Source organism: Haemorhous mexicanus, chromosome 11, assembly GCF_027477595.1.
Source record: "Haemorhous mexicanus isolate bHaeMex1 chromosome 11, bHaeMex1.pri, whole genome shotgun sequence".
Lineage (NCBI taxonomy): Eukaryota > Metazoa > Chordata > Aves > Passeriformes > Fringillidae > Haemorhous > Haemorhous mexicanus.
The window spans coordinates 8,676,282-8,691,793 of NC_082351.1; the positions used below are offsets into that span (position 1 = coordinate 8,676,282).

A 15,512-nucleotide genomic window follows, 5' to 3' on the forward strand; every position below is an offset into this window, starting at 1 on the left:
TAATTGTCATCTTCCTGGCATTAGCTGGTAGAAAGGATTTTCTTAGTTATCACAGGGAATAGATTGAAAAGGTTGCGCTCATCTCCTCTTGATTCTCCAGCTCAACGTGCTGTTACCACAGTAATGAGGAAGTGGTCCCGTTTGGTGAAGGAGGTGGGAGTTTTTGTCTGAGCATTTACTGCTGAGGGGGGTGGGATTGCAGGGGGAGTGTCACATCAGTGACTGAATAATGGTGGTGCAGCTCAAATGTCAAGAACAATTGTTTGCACTGTTACCCCGGGGACTGGTTGTGCCTAATACACCCTCATCAAGCCCCAGCCCTCTCTGTAAAAGAGTATTTTCCCCAGAGTCTAAAACCAAAATATCTAAATATGTGTTTCTCACCATTCTGACTTTTGTAGGACCATTAAGACTGTTAATTAACTTGACCAAAGTAGCAGTTTACTGGTGCTCTTGTGCTGGTTTCTTGCCAGCTGTCTTCATATCACATTTCTGCCATGTTCTGTAGAAATTGTTGGTACTTCAGAACATGCTTGAGAGAAGCAGCATGTTGTTCTTTGAGATTCTGATTCGTGTTTTATTTAACACTGCAGATGAGGAAGGTGCTGGTTTGCACCACTATTATGCCTGATTTGGGAGAAATTGTCTCTGTGATCCCACTGAAGTGGAATGTGCTCCAAAGGAGGAGGTGTTTGGAGACCAGGAGAGCTGGTATGTGATCACTTGCTGTTGCTGTAAGATGAAAATAATACAGCCACCTATTGTTTTAAGTGCATTGCTGTCTCCAGAGGAAATCTTTCCTCAGTGTTATATATTAATAGGCTAAGTTCAGCTGCAGGGCAAGCAGAATGAACTGCAAAGATAAAGAAGCCACGCCCAGGTTTGTGATGGCTGAAATTGCTCCAGTTTGGGGCTGCTGCTGTTGGGAAGTGTTCATGAATAGAGCCCAGGCTTGCAGGATGTGCTGTCTGGTTTCCAATAAATTTGCTTTTCAGAATAGCTTGCTGTATATGGGGGATTTTTGCATATGTAACATAAAATAATTAAACACTTTCTGATTCTTTTTTCATTAAAGGAATTGCAAATATTTAGTTGTTATAATCGGCTTTTATTAGTAAAATCTTTTAAGTGCTGTAGAGTGCAAGAATGGACAGGGCACTCATGTCTCTGTACTCCTATGGCTTTGTCCTCAGCTTATTGCTAATAAATGATCTGTCACTTACAGCTTTGGTAATTTCAAACTATGTCCTGGACTGCTTACTGCTCCAAAAAGAGTTCTGATGAAATTCACTTGGTGTTAGGTGGGGTCCTGAAATACCAGGGCTCCCAGGCTTGAAATCCAGCAGCTGCATGATGCAGGAGAGAGTTTGGAAAGCACCTTTAAGGAGGGGATGCTACTACTATTTCAGTGTTTAAATCCAATTTTTGACAACATTGCAGAGCACTCAGGTGAAGAGCTGAAAGTCAATGCTCAGGTTTAGCTTCCTCAGTGAGGAACAAAACCCTTCTGCACTGGGGAAATCCAGGCTAAAGAGCAGCTGTGCACTCTGTCACTGTCCAGTTCAGCTGCAAACTTCACTTCCAGGTGCTGGAATCCTGAGTAACTTACCAAGCTTCGGTGTTTTGTTAGCTCAGAGTAGGTGAAGTTCAGGTAAGGAACTTCAGATGCAAAATCATTCATGCACAGAGTCCCCCAGGGATTTGAAGGAATGGAGTTCTTGGCAAGGGCAAACATCATCTTTAGACAAAAGGTCACCAGTTAGTGACCTTCTTTTGTTGTTTATTTGCATTATAAGTGAAACATCTAAAATGAGATGCTTTGTAGAAAATGATCTAAACCAGCCGTGCTCAGGCATGTATTCCAATCCATTTGGTGCTTTTATCACAAGGAAGTTGGATGGCAAATGGAAACAGTGCAGGGTTCAGTTCCACGGCTGTTGAAGTTTGTTTACTGTCAGGAGCTGGTGCTTGTCCAGGGTGTCAGGTTTCATCACTTGGCGTGTAGCTTTACAAATCATCAATTGCAAAATCAGATTGATTTCCATCATGAAGCAGAAGATGCTTATCTTTGTCTCACGGACTGATTTGGCTTAAATCTGCTGTTTTCCGAGAAGGGAAAGCTGCTTTGTGTAGTTGATGAAAATGGAACTGCAGGGGGGGAAAAACCCCAAAGAACAAAACACCAAACCCCAAACAACAGAAAATCAAACCAGCCACAGAAGTTGTCTTTGACAGCAGAAATGTAATAGAAGGAATTGTATTTATGTCCCATTTAAAGAACATCAAAGCAGTTAGATGTCTTGAGATAACTTGTCCTTGTGAGATGGAAATGTTAATGATTCATGAGGCTGAATCTCATTTAAATGTGAAAATTCTTTTGCATCCATATTATTGTGCTTCCTTTCCTTGTCCCGTGTTCTTTACCGAACTTTTGGTGATTCTGTTACTGGTTTTTTCCCTTAATTATTGAGTAAAGTTTTGGAGAAGAGGATAAATATTTTCCTTTAGTCAGTTTGCAGTAGTTGTTGGAATATTAATCTCAGAGTAGAGCACAGAAGAGATGAAAGGAATGAATTGTTCCTTCTTGTGCTCAGGGCATGTTTTCTGTGCCCTTGTGCCTCACGCCTTCCTCTTGTGATCAGCTGCTGCTAAGATGCTTTCCTGAATAGATCAAGTAACCCCAAACCTCATAAGCAGTCTCCTTGCTCCCTATTTAACAAGAAATGCTACTGTTTTCCTAATCCTATTATGTTCTTTGCAGAGTACACTTAGTTTTCCAACCACTCATGTTGATGCCTTCATTTTCTGTTTGTGCCTTCCTGTAAGCAAAAAAAATACATTTGAAATAGCAAAGGTAAAAAGAACCCAGAATGTTTAATGATGTTACAGTCAAACTTAGTGAGCCATTGCACATTTTTGGCAGGTCATATTTTTATTGTGTGATTCTTCCATGTGATATTTGGCTCTTGCCAAATGACTGAAAGTTCTGCTCTTTCAGTCAGAAACAGGCACAACATCACAGGTGATAATTTTACCTTTCAAATTATTTGAAACCAAGACTAAAAAAAAAAATAATCTAAAAAAAGTATGAAAGCAGGGAGCTCTTTATTTTCTGAATCTTAGGAGTGTGTTTGGCTCAACTTCTATCCTGCAGATGTGTTAGGTAAAAAGTCTTTGTGACATTCTCTTGTGATTGTTTGAATTTGACACCTAAGTTTTTGGGAGGAAGAAATCTGTGGCTGTTTTTGGTCTTTCCTGTAGTTGTGCCTGAAAGGAGCCCTTTTCACCCAACCCTGTGTAAATTGAAATCCTGTGACTTGTAAAGATGTGACAACTGTAAGGGGGCAGGAAAGTAGAATATGAGGCTGAGTAAGGAAGATAATGAATGGCACGGAGTGGGCATGTTAATATTACAGCTTCTGGAGCTGAGGATGAAAATATCTGTACAAGAGGCTCACACAAACAAAAAGGGAAGGATGTCCTTTGACAAGAAAACAGATGATTGACCATAATGGGTGAGGGAGGAAAGTGAGAAGTAAAGTTTGCATCAATATCTTCATAATGGTGTAGAGAGAGATTTGGGATCAATCTACAGACCAGGGCAGAGAAAATCCAGCTCAAGCCAGAATTGTCTGAGAGTACCTTTATGGCCCTTCTTTAATGGATTTTGCTGGCTGGATATTTCAAATGCTTCTTCCAGGCAATGAAGTAATTTCTTTCAGTAATTTTTTTCTTTCTTTAAAACTCAGAATATTCTGCAGTAACATCACAGCCTTGGACATCAGTAATGCAAATCATTGGATGTTTTACATGGAAAGGCTTTCAAAAGGATCTATGAGTTCTATTTTCTTTTCATTACCTGTAATTTGTCCATGTGCTTACTTTAGACTCCTTAGTACTGGAAGTGCAGCTCTAGGATTCTTCAAGAATAGATTGAGTGTGAATGATGGATATTTCTCATCCTTCCATTTAAAAGATAAAGGATTGGAATAACAAAAGCTTTCTTTTTCCTAAGTGTTGCCTAGACAAAATTTACTTAATGTTACACCAATATCAGTGAGTCACGAAAAATCTCATTTCTTCTCACCATACACTTTTCAGAGAAAATAAAAATATTCTTTTATAGTCCTTCACTTGCTACAGAGTCTGCCACAAATGTTTGATTAGCCCAGTCATTATAAAAAACATTGTTTTCATCTGGTTTCTATATTCTCTTAAAGCAGCAGTCAGTAGGGAAATTATTTATTCTTTCAGTGTTGAGGGTTGGCAGGAATGCTCTGCGAACTTCAGTCAGATTAAAATTAATAACTATATTTTCTATATTCCATCTGGCTAAATTGCCATGAAAGCTTTGTATTTTCTTCTGTTCCTCTGCACGGACACCCTTGCTCAAGAGGGATTAATGCATTTGGTTAGAAATGTTTAATTTTAATGAAAGGAACTCAGTCATGAAATTGAACATGACTTCTAATTATTGCCATAGAAACTTAGTAGCAAGATGTCATGACCAAATGGAGGTTTCCTAATGTAGCAAAGTAGAGGTGAAGCTCTGTCCAGTGCATTGGACCAGAGACCAAAATGTAGATTTAAGGTGCTGAAGGTGATGGAGGAGTTTTGGTTGATGTTATGACAGTTCTATCCTTTGATTTCAACAATGCAGAGCAAGTGCTTTTCAGAACTACTCTGGCTGTAAAGAGGTTAGTGGTGAGCCAAAGTGAAGAACCACTGAGTGGAGAAAAAACCACATATTTTCGTCTAATAAGTAGAGGATAAGCATGAGCATCAACTAAAGCAAAGACACAGTTATGGCAATTGGGATTAGAGCCCTCGGATGGTTTCACAGTAAATAGGATAAAAATAATGCAAGTTACATACCAGCATTCCTCACAGATAACTGAGCAGTGTTACTGTCCTGATTGTCCTTTCTTGTGGTTTCACTGGGGTGAATCCTTCTGTTGCCAGCTTCAATATTTCTACAACAATATTGTTTCTGCTACAAGGGCCATGAACTGTCCTCTACACCCCCTGTCTTCCTCAAAGTGCATTGAAAACCTTTTTAGGTGCAAGTCAATATACCTTGAGCAGGTAAATTTATATTATCTGGATGTAATTTTTCTTTATCAGCAGAATAAGTTTTTTGTAATTTCCAGAAACTTGAGAGTGCATTAATGTGAACACACAAATAACATCATAATGTGCATACTGGGCAAACTGTCTTAGCCATGTGTGTTCATTTTGTATCAAATAAAGAATTGTGAAAGTAATTTATCACTCTGTATGTCAACAGTCAAGAGACTGGATTTAGAGGACTCTGTCATTTAATGCTATTAATATAGTACTTAATTTTGAGGAATATTTGATTTCCTGTCATTTTTCCTTTAGTCAGCTTCTGTAACAAAAACTGGTTTAAAATATCTCAAGTTATATGGAAGAGGAAATCCCCAAACAAAATACCTGTCAGAGAGAGTTTCCTAACTTCCTTGTTTGTCTAACTGTGATTCAGTTTCATTAATGCTGACTCAGATGTAAATATTTTTTTTCTTCTTATTAATGTTGCTGGTTTCTTGTGGATACTCCCATTGACCTGATTCTTCTGGTAAGGGGTTTTCGTACTGTGACTCAGGAGCCATGCAAGCAATGTGACAACTACTGGAAAACACCTGTTAGTATCAGGTAAGTTGATCTTTACATTTTGTTATTCCTTCAGCTGAGAAATCTGGAAGATTTGCCAAATGTTAAAACTTGCAAGTCTTAAAGCTTCTTCTCACCTGAGAAACACACATGCCACATTTAATGGAGCACATTCTGAAATGAGGAATGTTCAGAGACCTGGCCTGAGGAACAAGTTGTGCTGACACTGCTGAGCAGCTTCACAGCTGCAGCTTCACACCTGCACTGCTGCCCTGCTGCTCACTGTGTCCAGAGTGCTCTGGCCATGCCGCTGCAGCCACGTCCTCATGCCTGAGCACAAGCTGGCACAGCCCCAACAACTTTGCTGTTCAGACTTCTCAGGTCTCTGTGAGGCTTCTTTGTGCCCGTGCCTCCTGTGCACTGTACAAGAAAATGTCTTTTCTTGGCACTGCTGCTGGCTGTTTCAGGCTGCTGTGACCCTGCTATAGTGGCCATCATCCAGACAGAAGAGCCTTTCCCCACATCAGGTTAAAAGTCTTATTTGCTATTTCATCTAAGAATTCCTGACCAGCTCAGCTGTGTACCTTGTTTTCTGTTCAAATCTTTGTTTTTCCTCATTAAGTGAATTGCAATGCTTAAAACAACATCAGGAAAACCCAGAAGTAAATCCACAGAGTCATGGTCCAGTGCTGTGCTCTATATTCTTGTAGTTTGCATCAGCTTCAGTAAAGCTGACTGAATATCCAGAAATTGTCCTGGAGTGGTTTCAGTGGAAGGCAGCAGGAGTTTTTGCTCCAGTTCTGTTACTGTAGTAAAGTTCACAGGCAACCTGGAGCTCTTCAAGGTAAAATAACTAAAGGAGGATGATGGTTTCTATTCAGATGGGTGAAAAATCCCTTCTCTTACCTGCAGACCTCTTTAAGCAATTGGCTTCCAGAATAATCTTGCTGTAGGCCAAATGCACATCACTGATGAACAAGGAAATCAGGGTCTTTTTTGGTGTCACCTGGTTCTAACTCCTCAGCTATTTCTTTATTATTGGAGGTGCCAAGTGCTAAAGGGAGTCCCCATTTGTGCACCAAATTAATTCTTTCTGGTTTTTGTAATGAATTGCTTTCCCCTTGTACACCAGGCAAAGCTTCACCCCTCTAGGTTACATCTTTCCTCTTGTCTGTCTGCTCTGAGTCCCTGCAGGAGAGGAGTGGCAGGCTGTGTCCTGGCAGAGCTGGTGCCAGGACGTGGTGCAGCTCGGGGCAGCCTGTGTGACATCACTGTCCTGGAGCCCTGTCAAACACACCATGGACACTTTGTAATTTGAAGGCTAAAACTGAGATCTGCCTGAGCCTTTGCAAGCCAGAGCCAAGAGGTAGAAACTCAGAAAGCAAAACCAAACCAGCCTTTTAGGCGGTGTCAGGAGGTTTCTGTAAAATTTGCCACAGGCAAAATCTGACTTGTTCATTTTACAAGATGTTTGACTTTCTGTGAAGTCACATTTTGGAGCTCTGTGCCTTTGATTTGTCTTGGAGACATTTTGGGAGACTTTATACATGATGGTTTCAGAAGGTTAAGAACCAAGCATTTCACTGCCCTGCATAAACCTGGCTTTGAAAATATGTTTGTACAGCTGTCACCTTTGTCCCTTAAGCTATTCTCTTCTGTGGTCACTGCGTGTTTTTCATGTGTCTGTCAGATGACAGCCCAGGAAGGGACACACCTTGTGGGAAAAGATTCTTTAAGTCTCTGCCCTTTTGACACTGTTCTGAGTGGAGCAACAGCCAGAAAAATCTTTCTGGACATTGTGAGTTCAAAGAGAGTTCATTGTTGAATAAAAATCAGTTTTCTTGGATGGCAACTGGAATTTAAATGTGTGTATCAGAATTAAGTAGCAAGGAGGCACTTGGTTAAAAATGAATCAATTTTTATAGAATGCATTTAGGAGTGTGCAGGCTACACAGGGATTCAAAATTAAATATTGTCTGGATCTTTCTGCACAGTTGCAAATTCAATACAACAACCTTCTGGCTAAATAACTTATGAAAATAAACACCTAAAAGTGGATTCTTCAGCCTTTCTTGTTAGTGATGTCAGCTTCATCTGTTAGCAGTAAAAATACTAATTCACAGAGTTAAGCAATTTGGCCACTTAGAAATAAAATCAGAATTAATCTCCAGAAGAGAATAGGCTTTGTCCATTTATATTCTCACTCTGTTTCTCTTTCCATTTAAGGTGAGTTGTCAGAAAATGTATTTAGTACACCAAATATGTGCCTTTCTAGTGTTGTATCACCCTATCCTACATCTTTATCTTGGGGACTTCTGATACTTTTGAAGATAGCAAAGCCTAGGAAAGTAATCAAGAGGTTTTGGGGCAATCCTTAGTTATACTATGTACTTTTTCATTCTACTGTCCTGGTTTAAAGCTGTTCTGCAGTACCACTGTGTGGAAGTACTGTTTGGGTAAAGAGATGCTTAAAAATAAGTATTTATGCTAATACAACTGCTGCAAATTACATGCTGCATTCTTTAGTTCTACTTTAATCTTTTTCTACAGCTTGAGAAGCAAAACAAAAATGTGAACATTCTAGGGAATTAGGTGATGACTCTCTTTTCTTATTCATAATTTGTTTTGGATTTTTCTTGCTTTTCCCCATGCTGCTCTTCAGGTTTTTTTATCCATGGGCACAGAAACAGGCGAGGCAGAGGCAATCAAAACAGGATGTGGAGCACTTATCCTCAAGATGCCTTTGGGCAGTGGAAATCGCAGTTAGTTGCAGCTAAGCAGTGGCATTTCTGATACCATCACTTTCAGGCATGGTGTATACATTTTTACAAAAGCTGAGATCTGTGTTTTTCACTAACAAAGAAGGAAATAGATCTCATGCAGGGCATTAAAAGGAATCTTTCTCATTGTATGAGCTTGGGTTGTTCATTTGTGAGCACACCAGCTGTGATTTCTTGGAAATCTTATCTTGGTGTACCCTTTCAAAGAGCAGTGAAAAGCTCAGATGAATGCAGTCTGTGCTGGCAAGCTGAGAAGTCCCCCATGAGTTTTATGGAAAAGCTTAAAAATGGGTTGAGGGATTCCACCGGCTGGGATTTTTGGTTTGTGGTGATTTTATTTCTGTTTTTTTAAAGCCTTTTGATTCTGCTAAAACCTGGTTTGGTAAATAATTCCATATAAAACTCAGGCTTCATTCTCATTTGAAGTTTAATTTTGGTACGTTTTGCCAGGTGTGTCACCTGCTGCCATTTATTTAAAGCAAAGACCACTTGCTTGTTTCACTTTCTTTTTGAGGAAAGCATTTTCTGCTGTTTTGAATATACATACACTCACAACTAAGTGATACCAAGGGCTCAAATGACCTTGCCCTCCTGCCTCTTAAGAATTTATTTTGCGTGACTTGCTGTGTGTTGTAGGGGCTGGAAAAGCAGTTTTGTCAACTGCTCTTGTCAAGAGTTGACAAGAGTTGTTTGAGTCAAGGGTTATGCAGATTAATCATGTAATCATTAGCTGTGCTCCAGGCATGCTGTTTAGGGGGAGGCTCAGATGTCACTGGGTAAATAACTGCAGGGAAACCTGGAGCTAATAAAATGTGGAGAGCAGGTACATCACTCACCAGATCCGGGTCAGGAGTCCTGGACAGTTTTTCACTTTTAGCCCTTGAGGGGTGTGTCCCTGTCACACACTGATGACTAAACCCTTTCTGTGGGGCTATAAATACTGAGTGCACTATTTTGGTTGCAGTACCTGTGACGGGCACTGAGGGAAGTTCTCTGCCTCAGGAGCAATACTCCTGCCTGGCACCTCTCGTGCACTCTGCTACTGACCCACATCCCTGGGCAGGTCAATGCTGCAGAGGCTAACAAGGCTGGTTTGGTTTCTAAGTTTTTATTTGTCAGTCAAATGTTAGCCAGTGAGAGTTTCTAAAAGACTTCAGCACAATCTGGAGGTTGAGTGCTTTGAACTGTTTTTCAATTCCAACAGAACAGACCTGTGATGAACAAATTATTGTTCTTTGCATAGCATTATAGTGTGTAGTTCTAATTGCTGAAAAATACTAATTATCTTTCACAAACCTATATACAGTGTAGGTCAGCAGAGAAAACAAGTTTTTTTTAGATATCAGCATGTCTGTACAGGTGTGAGTGTGTTAGGCAGGCATTATAGATTGACCCTAGTTAACTTCACGTGCAGGGGTAGCAGGTATTTTTTCACCATCCTTTAATCTTTGGAGTGGCTACAAGGGGAAAGAACTGAAGTAGAGATGTGGCTTACTTGCTGTCATCTTGTAATATTCCTACTCCCACCCTTAAATTTTACCCATTATATTCCTCTTCTTAACCTTTGACTGGATTTGATTGCTTATGTGGGCAGAGTCAAGGAGAAGACCTGGGGGAGATACCTGGCCTTGGGGCTGTTTTGCCTCCCTTCAATGAGGTTCAGTCTTCTGGGGTGAACACTGCCAGGACAAACATGCTAACATTGCCAAGGAGAGCAAAGCAAAGTGTTCTCAGGTGCTGAGCTTTGTTCTGATGCTCTGGGCTATGTGAAGGAACTTCTAAAAGCCCCCAACACAGATACAGGTGGGCAACATTTAAATTGGAGGCATGTGTGCCCAGCTGCTGCTTTGAGCAGACTGTGTGTGCCTTTGACAGCATCTGGGTCCTGAAATAGAAGGGGAAAAAAAAACCCAACAAAACCCAGAAAAAACATCATGTTTTTGGCTTGGTCTCTGTGCTGTGTTGGGTTTTTTGGCAGTGTTATGTAGAAGGAGCTGTACCAACTGCAAAATGGGAAAATCGTTTGAAGTCTTTTAAGACAGGGATTATTTCTCTGTGTCCTGAGGACTAATATGAGGATTTGACAGTTACCCTTGAAGGAATCTGAACTATGGGACATTTGAGGAAAGAGCCAAGGGATTGGTGGGAACAGCATTCTGGCAAGTGCAGCTGCAAAAACATGAAGCTGTTTCTCCCTAAAGATTTGGAGGAAAATATCGGTGTTTCCTTTCACAGCAAATCTTGGGATGTGTAAATGGAAAAGAGGAAGACAAGGGAGCTTTTTCTCTGCCTAACAGTATTTCTGAAGGGAGCTTGCTAAAGCTTGTGAGTCATATGATGTTATCACAGTGCATTTTTTCTTTGATTTTGTCTCTTAATTTCCATTCTGACAGTTTAAGTCTGGGTGAGGGATTTTCTCTCATGTTCTTACCTTTCCTTTTGTTCCAAAGTAGCTCCAACAAAACATTTGAAACTTTTCATGTTCTTAGTAGGTGAGAGGAAGACTTGCCCTGTCATCTCTGCTGAAGGCCTATACTTCAGCATTCCTAGAAGAGATATTTCTGTGCCATCATTATCTTTTGGGTTCCTGGTGGCCTTTTCTCTACCCTGAGCCTCTTTGGAGAGATACTTTTGTGATAATGCACCGGCTTACTGTCAAAATATGAGCAGGACAAGACTGAAAACTCCTAGAAGTGATAGAAATTAGCCCCACCTGAGGGATGCACACAAATAGAACCAAACCCAACTTTCAGGGAAAGTAATGTCTTTGCTTGAGTGTTGTAAGCTCTCCTTTGGTCCAAACCTTTCTGAGTGACAAAATGAAGGCAGTTTTCAGTTCTGCTTTACACAGAAATCCATCCATAGAGGAGGGGAGAACATGAAAAACACAACTGTGCTTTTAAATAATAATTTTCTGAGATGAAGTGCCATTGTCAGAAACTACATTCAGCAACACTATTAGCTGAAGACATGGAGGTAAAAGCAAAACCAAGGGGAAGCTTTGTCTGCTGGCCCTCAGACCACACAATTAGTGCAGTGGTTAGCTGGGGCATTTTAAAGCTAGGAATTAAGAAATTATTGGAGTGTTGGTAACTTTCCATAAGACCAAATGCACAGGGTCTGGTTTGTTGGTGATTAAGGCAGAGCCTGACATTTCCAGAGATCTAGTGAGAGTGAGGGGGTGAGCTGGTGCTTTTTATCCACTCTCTGCTGAGAATATTCTTTCACAAAATCAAACGCTATGTAGTAAGATCTTTACTTTCTGATCAGATGAGGCTGTGGATTTGGGCAGCAGAGGTCATGAGATGTGTTATAAAATAAGGTTTTTTTGTGCTGTGCTTGTTACCCCCTTAAATCAGATCTCTGCACTTTACGAATGATGTGGAAGCAAGATCAGAAAGTCTCAGCTGGAAAGGGGTTTTACCTGTTAAAACCAGTTAAAACTCCCTTACTTTCTCTCTTTTGTATGACCTAGGACATCATACCTCCAGAATCCATTCCAGTTCCCAGAGTCTTCTCTATCATCTAAAAAGAAAGACTTATACTCCCTATTACAGCCAAGATGTTGAGTGAGACAACATTTTATGTCCATCATTTTGGACAGTATTATTATCTAGTTTATGCCTTTCACGTAATAATACCAGACTTGCTGAGAAGAGTAGTTTCATGAGCTACTGGCTTGGCTGGCAGAACTGCCCTGACAGTTCCCTTGCTTGCCCTCCCCTCAGTTCAGCAGCCATTCCTGTGTTCTTTGTGTAGTGTTGGTCTATCCCAGACTGTTGAAACCACCACAAAAACTGTGTTTCTTTAAAAAAAAAAAACCCAAACAAAACAAAAAAGGAAAAAAAAAACCACTTGATCTTTTTACTGACCTGCTTTACAGCACAGCTGGAGTTGTTCTGGTTTTAGTTCATTGCCAGACACGGACACAACAGGTGACCCAGCTCAAACTGACTTTGCTGCTAATGTATTTTACTGAGGGTTCATGGCATTGTTTCAGTTTCCATTTTTCACAGAAGACTTTCTCTGTATTTTCATGCAGTCACTGGGAAACTGTCTCCAGAGCTGCTGGAGAATCAAAGCCTTGCTCATTCAATATTGGATAAATATTTAGGGGAATTAAGTCACCCAGCAGAGTGGATTCTGAGAAAAGCTTAACTGCTTGTAGGGAATACCATTTAATTTCTTGTATTGCTGGATAAGTTGTAGCTGTGTTATGTTGTCAGGCAGGGACTGTTTTTGTTGTGGAAGGTGGTTTATTATGATAGAGTAAGAACTAATTGACAGGGGCCAGATTAACCCCTCTTCTGGAGGGCCCTTGCCAAGGCCACTTTGGAAATACTAATAAAGGCTTACCTCCCTATTCTCTGCAAACCAATCTTTCTGAGATCCTTCTACAGGAAATGAAGTTGTTTTGGGATTTCAGATTAACTCAATTCTTGTATGCCACAATTTATGTCACTGTGGTGTTTTTCATACCCTGATATTTTCCACTGGTTATGCCTCACAGCTGACTTGTCCTTGCTGGCCTGACAATGCAGAACTATAAAATACAAGTTATTAGCAAAAGTTCCAGTTTGAGAACATGGATTGACTTGTACTCCTCCAAAGGTGTGAACTAGGAGTATCTGAAGCTGTTGCAGTGTTGAGCCAGACACTCTGAGTGTAGAACTTGGGCTGCAGTTTCTGCTTAATATCATACTTGGGTTTCCTGGAGCTGGAATGAAGAATACTCTTATCTCTGTGATCCTATTGTTATCAAAGCATTTGTGTGGGCAGTCTTTGATGGGAAGCTGATAGGGAGGTAGAACAGCAAATAGCTCTAGGTGCACAAGCAAAAGATACCTTTTGTTTTCAGAGTATCTAAAAGCCATGTCTTGTCTTTGTGACTGAATTTTCTATTTCAAGAGCACTGTGAAGAGGCTTAATGTCTTTCTGCAAGATCTCTGTTGTTCAGTCATACAGTTCTCTTCCTGTCTTTTCCCTCAGCATTAGAGAACAGCCTCTTGCTGTTTGTGGAGGCACTAATCAGTGGGTTACATTAGCACAGCATTCCTTTATACATAGTGAGAACATGTCGTGATGTGTGTTGTTTTACCACAGAGAGCATCACAGAGCAAATATCTGCTTAAAATGCAATGGAGGGCTACAAAGCCTGAAAGATGAACTGCCTGGGGAGACAAAGTTTGCTTTGAAAAGCAGCAAAGAGAACATTGTGAATGCTGTGTTCAAAGTGCTGCTTGGGAAAAAAGGCAACACACTTCAGTACAGTTGAACACCTGCATAGCAGAAGAGCTAGTCTCAAACATTTGGTACTTTATCAGCCCCTCCTGGGGTCTTGTCTTTTGTCTCCAGTATTTCAGGAGAGTTTAGCTTCTGATTTAAGCCATAATCATATGTGAATTGATACTGGTACTTTACAAACCATACTCTAAACTTTTAAGGGATCACTATGGACCAGAAATTCCCACCCTTCATTTTGTTCTGTGTTTCCATTTTCAGTGGAACAAGCTTTACCATCCTCATCCACTCTCTTTCCTGTCCTTTCCTGCCCTGAAACACACTGCTTGCTTGTACTTTATGGTACAGACACCCTCTTCCCCCCAGAGCAATTTTGCCCCCTTAACAGAATTTATCTACTTAATGATGGTAATAAGAAATAACTTAGCAAAAATACAGAGCTTGTGACTCTCAGAGACTATCAGCCATTTTTCATGAAGGTTATGGGAATGGAAAATCCAATTCTGTTTTCTGAATTCTGCCCTGTGTTACTGCTGACAATGCCTTGATTATAACATAATAGGAAACATGGACTTATTAGAAAGTAAATACTCTCCTCAGTTCTGAATATTCTTTGGTCATGTTAGAGATGTGTTTAATAAGAGAGCTGGGAAAAAGCTTGTAACCTGATTTTCTGACTAAAATCTACTTCAGTGATCTCTGTACAGACACAGAATGAAGTTTATGGAACTCTTTTCTGCCTCTTCACAGTCTGTTTTTTCCAGCAGACATTTTTTGAGTGCCTTTTAACTTCCTTCATAAATTGCCTTTCTGCTCAATTCATTTCCTCAGTTAGCATAGCTGTGTATTTTGTGTTATTGTATTTTCTTTGTAGTCACACACCTGACTATGCTATTTTTATTTGTTTAGGGAAGCACATAATAAAGAAAGATGAAAATACTAAAAATAAAGAAATTCTGGACAGCTTTTACCTTTAGTTTAACTGCATTAAGTTGTATCTATTTGTCCCATATATTTGTTGGCTTTCTGTGTAATTTCATGCAATTATATTTACTTTCTGCTGCCAATACCTCCAACTAGTTTTTCAGGGTTTGAAGAAATAGAATAGCAAAGAAAGAAAAAAAAAGTTATAATCATGGATGAATAAAAGGATGTATGATTGGAAGGTCATTAATTTATTTGAAAAAAGAATCATCTCTAGGTACATTTAAATTGCTTCTCATTACTTATTTCTATTGCTTTATTATTTCTATTACTTTAGAAAGCATCATGACTTAGTTATGAAACCTGTTCTTTAAGAAAAGTCTTTGCACTTAGCTGTCAGCTCTCTGTAAGTATTTCTAGGAGCCATGCTGATGGTTAGGCTGAATTAAATGCCTCAGAAATTCCCTTCCCTTGGAGCAGCTCAGGCTCTGTGACATTGAACAGTCCCTGGTGCAGGGCACAGCAAGGCCGTGTTTAACTGCAGAATCACTGGAGAAAACAAGCCTTTAGAGCAGAGCTGAGAGCTCAGGATTAATGAGCTGGAAGATTTGCCAGGGCCAGGCTGTGCCAGCAGCCCTTCTCCTTCTTGTCCCCTACTCGGTGAGGTTTCCATCCGCTCCCGTTATTGGCACACGTGGAACACCTAAACATGGCCCCCACACCCCTCCTGCTAGCCCAGGACGGTTTCCACCACAAATTACAGGCTCAGCACTGACCAAGAAGGGCAGGGCTTGGTCTCTGGTACCTTTTTATGGCATGGCAAATAGCTATGCAATCATCCTGCAGTAACAGTGCAAGAATACAAATTACAGGCCAACCCAGGCTGCTGCCTTGTCTCGAGGCAATCGGTTGTTTGTGTCAGCTTCACTCTCTGCT

At 40.4% G+C, this 15,512-nt stretch overlaps 1 long non-coding RNA gene across 1 annotated transcript in view; it reads left to right on the plus strand.

Annotated features, from left to right (window-relative positions):
- Positions 1 to 489: 489 nt before the first annotated feature.
- Positions 490 to 15,512, plus strand: part of LOC132332218 (uncharacterized) — a 45,908-nt gene continuing 30,885 nt past the window's right edge. Inside the window, exons 1-2 of the long non-coding RNA XR_009487839.1 lie at positions 490 to 711; positions 5,602 to 5,673. This is a non-coding gene — a long non-coding RNA (uncharacterized LOC132332218). The remainder of the gene's footprint in view (positions 712 to 5,601; positions 5,674 to 15,512) is intronic.